The sequence below is a fragment of the Mytilus trossulus genome, chromosome 14 (assembly GCF_036588685.1).
Source record: "Mytilus trossulus isolate FHL-02 chromosome 14, PNRI_Mtr1.1.1.hap1, whole genome shotgun sequence".
Lineage (NCBI taxonomy): Eukaryota > Metazoa > Mollusca > Bivalvia > Mytilida > Mytilidae > Mytilus > Mytilus trossulus.
Window position 1 is genome coordinate 22474625 of NC_086386.1, and position 10294 is coordinate 22484918.

Sequence of the window (10294 nt, forward strand, 5' to 3'; positions counted from 1 at the left end):
GACGCTTCTGGGTCAAAGATTGGTCTCTTGGGACTATCAAATTATCATTTTCATCCAAAATCTTAGAGGTAGACTGATATAGATTGATTTTTACCTGTGAATTAGTTAAGAGTTGAAGTTATTGATAATTTAACAAAAAAACTAAAGATCTTCCTTAAATTAAGTGTGATTACTAGTTTTTTCAAATAAAAATAAAAATGATTTAATCATGTATTTTATTTTTGTAGTTATTTCCAAAGTAGCCCTTTATCCTTTTACTATTCTCAAATCTAATAGATTCTTTATTTTATGACATAAAATGATGTTAAAATTGATGAAATCTACATTTAGGCCATGCTTCTATTGAAATTTGATAACTCTATTAAGTAAGTTTATTATTCTTAAAATAACAAAATACCTATATAATACCTATATAAGTTGAACTGAATTTTAATGTGCGTATTGTTATGCGTTGACTTTTCTACGTCGGTTAGAGGTATAGGAGGAGGGTTGAGATCTCACAAACATGTTTAACCCCGCCGCATTTTTGCGCCTGTCCCAAGTCAGGAGCCTCTGGACTTTGTTAGTCTTGTATTATTTTTAATTTAGTTTCTTGTGTACAATTTGGAAATTAGTATGGCGTTCATTATCACTGAACTAGTATATATTTGTTTAGGGGCCAGCTGAAGGACGCCTCCGGTTGCGGGAATTTCTCGCTACATTGAAGACCTGTTGGTGACCTTCTGCTGTTGTTTTTTTATTTGGTCGGGTTGTTGTCTCTTTGACACATTCCCCATGTCCATTCTCAATTTTATTCTTAAAAAATACTTGTTTAAGTAACGCCCCTGACTGGCTAAAGGACAATGTTCGCAACCAGTAGTGAAATTAAACATTTAAAGTTGAAAAATCCCTGTTATAAATAATTTTATACCTGCCTGAGTACAAACAATCAAACAATTATAAGTCCGTTTGTGTCTAAAAAGAGAAATTCAGGCCAGATTTACCTTTTGATGAAAGTTTACATTTATGCAAAATTAAAAGGATAAGATCGTGTTTAAAAAAATATGCTGACAGTTTTGATATCCTGGTGCCAATACGATCATCATATACATTAGGACTAATATAGTGTAAGCCAGACGTTCGCTTTGTTAACAACTGACGCTCGAATGTAATATATTAATAACAAAAGATATTGGTTTCTGAATATGGGTGATGCATCTGCTTTAACCTTAAATCTATATAAGACGTCGTTTACCGATTGTCACCTTATAGTAAATAATCAACAAAGAAACATGGATATTGAGCACGTCCATAACATGTACAATCAGATAATAGTTTATTCAATTGACAGATGAATGCGTATTGCGATCACCGGATTTTTTACCCGGGGTCACGCTCAGGTCACTATGAATACGGAAAATATGTCGGCAAATTACTTCCTGAAGGCAAACCATAAAAAAAGTAAACTTCTTCTAAATGTGGACAAATTAAAGAATTTTTTCAGAAAAATGTATATGAACATAAGTTTAATAGTGACAAATATCCATTTTGTTATAAACAAAAATATGCATATTTCTTTTTCATTTGAGGTTTTATATGACTAACATTTTCATATTCTAAATTTATTTCAAAAATTTGATAGTTAAGATATTCAAATCTTTAATTTTAGCATAACGCACAGTTTTAATGCTTTCTCTTTTTGAAAGCTTGATTTTACTTTAAATTTTGATTACTAAATTTGAAATAAAAACACGGACTAAATGAAAAGATAAGTTGTTTTATTTCGTGTTACGGGAAGCTTTTAAGATCTAAGCAGAATAAAGAAAAACAAAAACCCCAAAACGAAATAAAACAAAACAATTTGAAATTTGTCAACAAAAATATGAAACAACGAAGTGAAATGAATGATATTACCAAAATAACTTTTTAAAGAATACTTTTGTAACATTTTCATGAATGATAGTGTAAATTCCTTACAAGATGTGTTTGTAATATTGTGAGTCGTATTAGTGTAAATACAAAACACTTTATTTTGAGTAACTAACGGTATCTTAATAAAATTGCCTGACAATAAGTTAATGAAGATTATTTTACTTTGTCTCTTTTGACAACCCCGCGTTGATATCCATACCCAACTAAATTACTTGGTTACATACCCATGCACATCTTAATCACTGTATTGTTTTTCAAATAAATGTGTCTCCAGATGTCTCGTCTATTGGTTCACATGCGTGAAAAAAAACAAAAAAACTTGTAAGAATATGCCAATTTCGATAACAGAAGAGCAAATCGTCACTTTCCATTTCAAAAATAATGCAGCGTTTTGTAGATCAACACAATTCTGCTAAGTATCAGTTAAATTCCGGACCCTTCATTTTATTTCTTAGATTTCATCATTTGTTAATTCTCAAACATCCCAATTGGTGTTAGACAGACATAAAAGATGTGTAAATACAGAAGGCAAATAATGTTATTGCTACAATACTATTTATCATAGATTTAATGTTTAAGGATGGAAATACTGTGCTGCATATTGCTTCCAGAAATAGTAACCGTCAAACTATCGAATGTTTGTTACAAAAATATTGTGATCCAAATATATTAAACAATAAGGTAAGTACCTATAGCATGTATAGTGAAATATACATTTGTTACATATACTAGATTGATGTTTTGGTGAAAATTCTATATGAAAGAATTCACTTTGTAATGCAACGTCAAATTACATTCGACAATATCCTTTTCTGATGCAAATGATATTTTAATTTCAACAAAAATAGCATAACAACTATTCTTCTGTGTAGATGAAATTAAAGTTCTTATTGTTTGTGCGACATCTTTGCCTGAAAGAGTTCTAACCATATCATTGAATCTTCATATTCCTCAAATCGTAATGAAGGAAAGTTAGAGGGAGGATCAACATTGTTTTTTGTTTAACATTGCCATTCAAGCGGGCTGTTTGGCTAGCCGCAAAATCACGTTCAACCCACCATTTATTCTTAAAATGTCCCATACCAAGTCAGGAAAATGGCCATTGTTATATCATAGTTTGTTTCTGTGTGTTGCACTTTAGTGTTGTGTATCTGTGTGTCGTAGTTCTTCTTCAATATTTGATGTGTTTCCCTCAGTTTTATTTTGTAACCTGGAATAATTTTTATTTTTGTCTCAATCGATTTATGAATTTGATTTACAGCGGTATAACACTGTTGCATTTATTTATCAATTTATTTTGATACTTTTGATAGTTTTGATAGTTTTTAATAGTTTCAAAAGTTCCATGTATAATTTGTGGTATTTTGTTTTCACTTTATTGTATTACAAGCCAGGTAATCAGCATGTAGTATTGGAAAATAATGTCATTGATAATTTGATATTATTAATTTGCTATTTCATCATTGTTTTCAAATACTAAAATTATTCTGCACAATAAAGATATTCTACTCCAGGGATAACATGTAATTACTGCAGGTTAACATAACTCCACATTCCCTGAATATGGTTTTGGTGCATTACGGAATGCGATATATAACTCATCTTCGTAGTTCGCTGTGACACTATATTTAAACATTACAAAACGAACTATTCCGTAACAGAAAGAAAGTGGTTTAGCTTAGGCCGTGTTCACACCAAACGCCGTGTAGAGTAAACATGTTTACAATTAGTGTAGCGTAGTGTACACTGGTTTCACATTACATTTGTTCACATCTATACACCTTGTTTAGCTACCTGTACATTAGATTTGTTCCCACTTGTAAACTATATGTCATTTAAATGTTCATTACGTAAAGCTGAATTGAAAATTTGAAAAAAATTCTAGCGGTAAGGGAACAACCATTTGACTTCAAAAGGGGGGTGGGGATGGGAATGGAAATATTCCGATCCTCAATTTGATAAACAAAAAATGGTCATACAGATGATAAAAAAAATTATTCTGAATCAAGAGTTTCCCCATACAATATAGTGTTAAATATTGAAAAAAGTATTTGATCACCAGCATCGAAAAAAAAAAGGAATAAAAACGTACCCGCAATAAAAAAAAAACTGACTCAGATATAAAAAAAATAACCCTCCCCCTTTTTTAAGTTAAGTGGTTGCTACTTTATGAAAGCCATTTTTATAATTTCGATAGTTTGAATATACTAGAGATGTCTTGATAACGCATTAGAAAACGTTAGCTGCAACAGTGTGCTTACAGCCGAAAAAAAGAGGATTGAGATATTAGGGATCACTTCATTTTTATCTTTTCTGTTCGTTTCAAATGGTATTTTTTCTCCAAGGAGTATTTGGTAAAGGAATAGGGTAACGGTTTTTTTAATTTATTTTATGTGTTATTTAACGGAACTGAGATACTAGACAGACATATCATTTACCTCACACTTTTTTTAGTCATGCATTTATGCGTGAATCGTTTTTTTAGTAAAGACCAGTGGCGAATATTTATGTGTATGTAAAGTCGATTCGGGAATACCTTTTCAATTGAATTAGGTAGCAACTATTTACTTCATTTTTTGTGAAGGGGGAGGGGGGCGTGAGCTGTTGATTTTTTTCAGGACAAATTTTGGTGACAAGTCGGAATCAATTTTAGCATTATATATAGTGGCAGCTGAGGGTGACACAAAAAAAAAAAAAAAAATTCAGGGCCAAAAACTGGAAACATTTTTTATTTCCAAAACAAAAGAGCCCACCGACCCCACCCCCTTGCCTTTATGTTTTGTACTCGACTATAATAGCCCCCTCCCCCCGAAAATCAATTGGTTGCTGCCTTATGGGTTCGGCAATGATGCTGCTTTGAGTCTTGATTAGGGGTTAATAAAGTACGTTAATTTTTTTTAACAAAAAAAAATCTGTAAAATTTAGACAACTAATAATTATCAAAAATATAAATTTTACTCAAAAATAGTTTCCTCCTTAAATATATACACGATAAAACTAATGTCCTAAATGCCTAGTTTTGTGTACACAAGGCCTACATTGACTATCGACTGTGTGAAGGTAAAACATGATTTAAACTACATGTAAACATTTAGTTTTATCAATGGGAACGCAATTGTGTTTAGTTTACATGTGAGTTACACTAACACAACACCGAATTTAGGTCAATGTGAACACGGCCTTAAATTGCTAAACTAAATGTTATCTACACAAACACATCGACTGATGATTACAAGATTAAATATGAAGAGATTTTCTCTCGAATGCATACCAGTTCTATCCCCTTATTTTGAAATTAAGATATACATTTATAAAGCAGCTATCGATTTTCTAATATAGTTTACAAATAAAATAATATATGTTTATCTCAGAGTGAAAAGCCAATAGACGTTGTCGGAGGTGACCCAGAAATAATAAAGATATTAAAGGTAAATGATATCTATGTTTTCTTTTTATCAGTTATTAATTTACTGAACACATATACAACCAAGAGCAGTTATATTACGTCATAAAACAATAAGGTACATAAGCGCAATTCATTGCAGATAGGCGGTTATGGTAGCAGTTTACCAATTCCTCTATTCATATTCTAAACTTGGATATATATGATTGCTCATTTCAAAGCTGAGACACTTTTACATATTTGGTTAAAAGAGTTTGTTTCATGACTCATTACAAAGGCCCTTAACATCCGAAAGTTTTTATTGCAACAATATTAATAGTATTTGAAAATGTATAATTGTTTCAGCTTAAGCTGTAAAAGTTTTTCAGTAATTGGTTTTTTTTTGTGTTGTATATGTCATGTCTTAAATGTGGGTAAATTACGCTAAAGTTCTTGCCTTTTTGAAAAATCTATGACAGCATGACAAATGTAAAATGGCACCACCTCTCGCCAACAATCTTGTTTTGCATGTTTTCCGAAATATTCCCTTATTTCAATACACTTTGAAGCAGCTATAGATTTGTTTTTAGATAACTTACGTTTTTTTAACCTTTATTTGTGATAATGATACACATATTTTATCACAACATGTAAGTGGCAATACATCACAAGTTGGTATTGCAACAGTATTATATGGTACAATTGATTAAAATTGTTTTTCTTACATTAACAATAAATTGAAATTTGAGATAAGCTTTACACTTTGTTTCGTTTTACTTCAAAAATTATGTTTAAGCAATACACACGCAATTAATTTATTCAAAATATGTCAGTTAAAGTGCCATTAAATGGTTTACAGACAAGTCTCATCCTCGGGATACGAAGTGAGACTCATTTTTGTCGAGCCTTCGACTTGAGTCGAAAGAGTGAGACATAGCAATCCTACATTCCGCCGGCGTCGTCGTCGTCGGCGGTGACGTCCACCTATATTCACTCTGTGGTTGAAGTTCCCGGCGTAAATTGTGTAAAAAAATAAATCCCATGTTGTCTGTACTTTACTTATAATATGACTTTTTTTTTTTGCCAGGAAACTTTATATTAACTCTGTGGTTAATTTTTTTTTAAATTTAAATAACTTTCTTTAACTATGCTGGATCTGTACCTTACTTGGACATAAGCTTGTTTATGATCATAAGTTAGTATCCAGAAGTAAATTTTGTAACAATAACATTTCATTTTTTTCCGTAATTTATTTTAAATGGACTTAGTTTTTCTGCCAGGAAACAATACATTTACTCTGTCGTTAAAGATTTTAAAATTTTAATAACTTTTTTTAACTACCATGGATTTGTATCAACATTGGAGAGAGGCTTGTTTATGATCATAAGATAGTATCCAGAAGTAAATTTTGTAAAAAAAACATTTTTATGTAATTTACTTATATGAACTTAGTTTTACTACCAGGAAACATTACATTTACTCTGTGGTTAAAGTTTTTAAAATTTTGATAACTTTCTTAAACTTTCCTTAATTTGCAACAAACTTGGACAGAAGCGTTGTTTCTGATCATAACATAGTATCTCGAAGTAAAATCCATTTTTTTCCGTATTTTATTTATAAATAGACTTAGTTTTTCCTCCATTTAACATTGCATACAGTCTGTAGTTAAATTTTTAATACATTAGAAGAATCATAAAATATCCTGAATTTTTATCGAACTTGGACAAACGTTTCTTACAATCAAAAGAGAGTATCGAGAGGAATATTTTTAATGACTTTTTTCTCTCAATTTTGATGAGTGTGCGATCAACAGGAAAATTAGGCGAGACATTGAGTGCCATGGAAATCTTACGATTTTGTTTTTAAAATTTAGCACACCCCTAAGAGCCTATAGTAATGTGCCTTTTTGAAGTAAGAATAATTTTGTTTGTTAATAAAACTCTGGTTCTATATTCAGTTACTCCAAAGTTGTTACGTTTTTAATCGATGGTCCTCTGCTCTCCAAATCAGCACAAATGGATTACTGTTCAGTCCATGATTCAAAATTTAATAAAATATGGGCAATATCCCTACATAGTTTCTTTGATGATGAACTACTTTTGTGATCCCAAGTCTTAGGCGCATTACAAAATTGATCAATATTTTTATTAATAGTTCAGCATTGTTCAACATCTCTTGGGTATTCTTCTCTGGATTGATTTATTTTGTATATAATTATTTATGTGATTATATATAACATGTCTTTAGAAAAATAAAGATGTTTCGGCACAATGAGGCACAAAAGCAGCTTTGATTTGTCCCCAGAATACCTTCACAGGTAATACTATGGATGTAACATCTAATGGTAACCTTCAAATATAATAAGTGGACACAGTTAAAGCATTCCATAAGGTTTCATGGGTCTAATTTATGCATTTGATTGCAAAATTCTGCAAACATATAGATTCTATGAAAACTAATTCCCCTTAATGATATTCATGAAGAGCTATCAGTGATAACAAGGGGTTTGTAAAATACAAGTTACCTTCATTTATAAAATCTGCTCTTTTGTACGATGTGCATTAATCCATAAAACAATTTCTAAAAAAAAGTTAATACATTGGGTAACATAGCGCAATATATTTCATGTAGATGGTAATGGTAATACTTCTCTCAATTCTTCTGCTCATAATGTAAACTTGAATATGTATGATGACTCATTTCGAAGCTAAGACATTTTCACATTGAGGTTAAATGTTCGTGGTACTAATTGAGATTAGTTTTTTTTTCTATTATTTAGCAACACAATCCGAAATCGTTGTGGTGCGGCTTTTTGAGATAAATATTCCTCTTTTTCACACAAAACATGTAATAGCTCACTAATTTGTACATCTATGTTCTATGGTCCCCTGCTCTTCTAATTACCACCAATCGTGAAGGCTAGTCACTTGTTAAAGATTGAAATATGTCTAATATCGCTATACAGAGATTATTTGTGTACACCCTTCTTTGTGTTTCTTAGTTTAGGTGCATTAGGGATATTAACCATATCTATGTTCAAAGAAGATTTATGAGTCATATACAACAGTAAAACAGGAGGTAGTATAATTACCTATGAGACCACTATGTTAGATGTTAGCTATAAGTGACATTCAACTCTTAACTATTGATAAACTCCAATGCTTACGCCTGAATTTTCTTTTGTAGGAATATGGAAATTCGATTTTACCTGGTGAGTATTATATATTTGTAACTCCATGAATCGCATAGGTTGTTAAGTCAAACTGATTATTCATATAAAAGTACATATTCTGATAGAAAAATAAATCAAACTGTTGACTTGAATATAACTTAACTTAAACATCTTAGGCGGTGTGTACTATTTTCATGTAGTTTATATTTAGTTATATATTTAAGAAAGAAACGATCTTTGAATAAAATTGATCTTTATTACAATTATTTATAAAATTCTTTATAGAAATATTTGTCTTAATTGATATATTTATTCGTTTTTAAAAAAGAGACCAAAACCACATTGAAATAAACAGGTCACCGTACGACCTTCAACAATGAGCAAAGCCTAAACTGCATAGTCAGCTATAAAAGGCTGATAGTATCTCAGAACCGCCCAATTGAACTTAAAACAATCAATAAAAAAATATTACCCCCTCCATTTGCCAAATACTTCTTGGAGAAGAAATACAATTTGAAAAGATGAAAAGGTAGTGATCCCTTATATCTCAAATCATTTTTCTTCGTCTGTAAGCACGCTGCTGCAGCCTACGATTTCTTATGCGTAACCGAGACATCTTTAGTATCTTTAAACTACTGCAAATCATCAAAATGGATTTTATAAAGGAGCAACCGCTTAACTTAAAAAAAAGAGGGGTTGGGGGGGGGGGGGGGATAAAACCGTGGTTCTTCATACCAAATTGATCAACGGACAAATAAAGAAAGGTAGTTAATATCATGTCAATACTTAAATTTTGACAGTGATCGTGAAATTAGGATCTTTTCTTTGTTCACTTCGATAATGATGGAAGGTTATTGTGACTAAGGAAAACTATTGGATATGATTTCTGACACACTTTTGTCAGACTGGCAAACCAGCTCATAATGGTAACCGTGATAATTTCTTGAGTGATGACCTTAATTAAATTTATTCATAGACCTGTCGTAGCAACTTTTAAGAAAGCAGTATTCCACGTTAAAAAAAATCAACGTACTTTGAGATAGCTCTAGAGTAACGTTTCAATTGAGATACATATGCTCCATATGCTGGTGCCGCTGGGATGTTGCAACACATAAATGGAAAATTGACTAAAGGAATTAAAAACATCTCGTTTGTCATAAATTTTGGTATTTAACCTACAATCAGTAGTCATTTCAAGAAAAAAGGTTTAAATATAAAGCAGATTTATCTGTATCGGTAGCATCTTTTATTTCCAATTCACTTGTATATATCAAATGTAAGTGATCACTAAATCTATTATTATTAAGAGACAGTACATCATCAATATATCGAAAGGTGAAATTAAAAGATTAGGCTAATTTCTTTTCTCATTTCTGTACAAGCCCTTGGATAAATTCTACTTCATAGGAATACAAAAACAAATCTGCAAGAGTGTTGATTTATATTATTATGTTGATTTAAACCAATTTCTTTGACAATTAAAAAAACCCCAGAAATTTCATCACTTATTTGTGTTGAACATTTGTTCTCTGGTAATAACAAATAGCTAAACAATCCTGCATGGTTTTCCAAGCGTTTGATTACAACCTTTTTCAAAGGTTCCAAGTTAATATTAAATAAAATTTTAAATGGAATACAACTTATTAAAAATAATCTTGTATATGCTAACTTCTTATCACTTTATACAAGCTAATCGTCGTGTTGCAAACTAGAAAAAAGCTAGCCCTATTTTTTTCCTTAACGAAATATGAAACCGTTATATCTAACGTTGTAATTTATAACAGAAGTCTCAAGAAAGACTATGTCCTACAAATCATGAAAGCTGTGAA

At 31.0% G+C, this 10294-nt stretch overlaps 1 long non-coding RNA gene across 1 annotated transcript; it reads left to right on the forward strand.

Moving 5' to 3' along the window:
• The first annotated feature begins 2498 nt into the window (after nucleotides 1-2498).
• LOC134697103 (uncharacterized) lies at nucleotides 2499-8506 on the forward strand. Its single transcript, XR_010103069.1, has 3 exons — nucleotides 2499-2592; nucleotides 5283-5339; nucleotides 8480-8506. It is a non-coding gene; the product is annotated as an uncharacterized LOC134697103 (long non-coding RNA).
• The last annotated feature ends 1788 nt before the right edge of the window (nucleotides 8507-10294 follow it).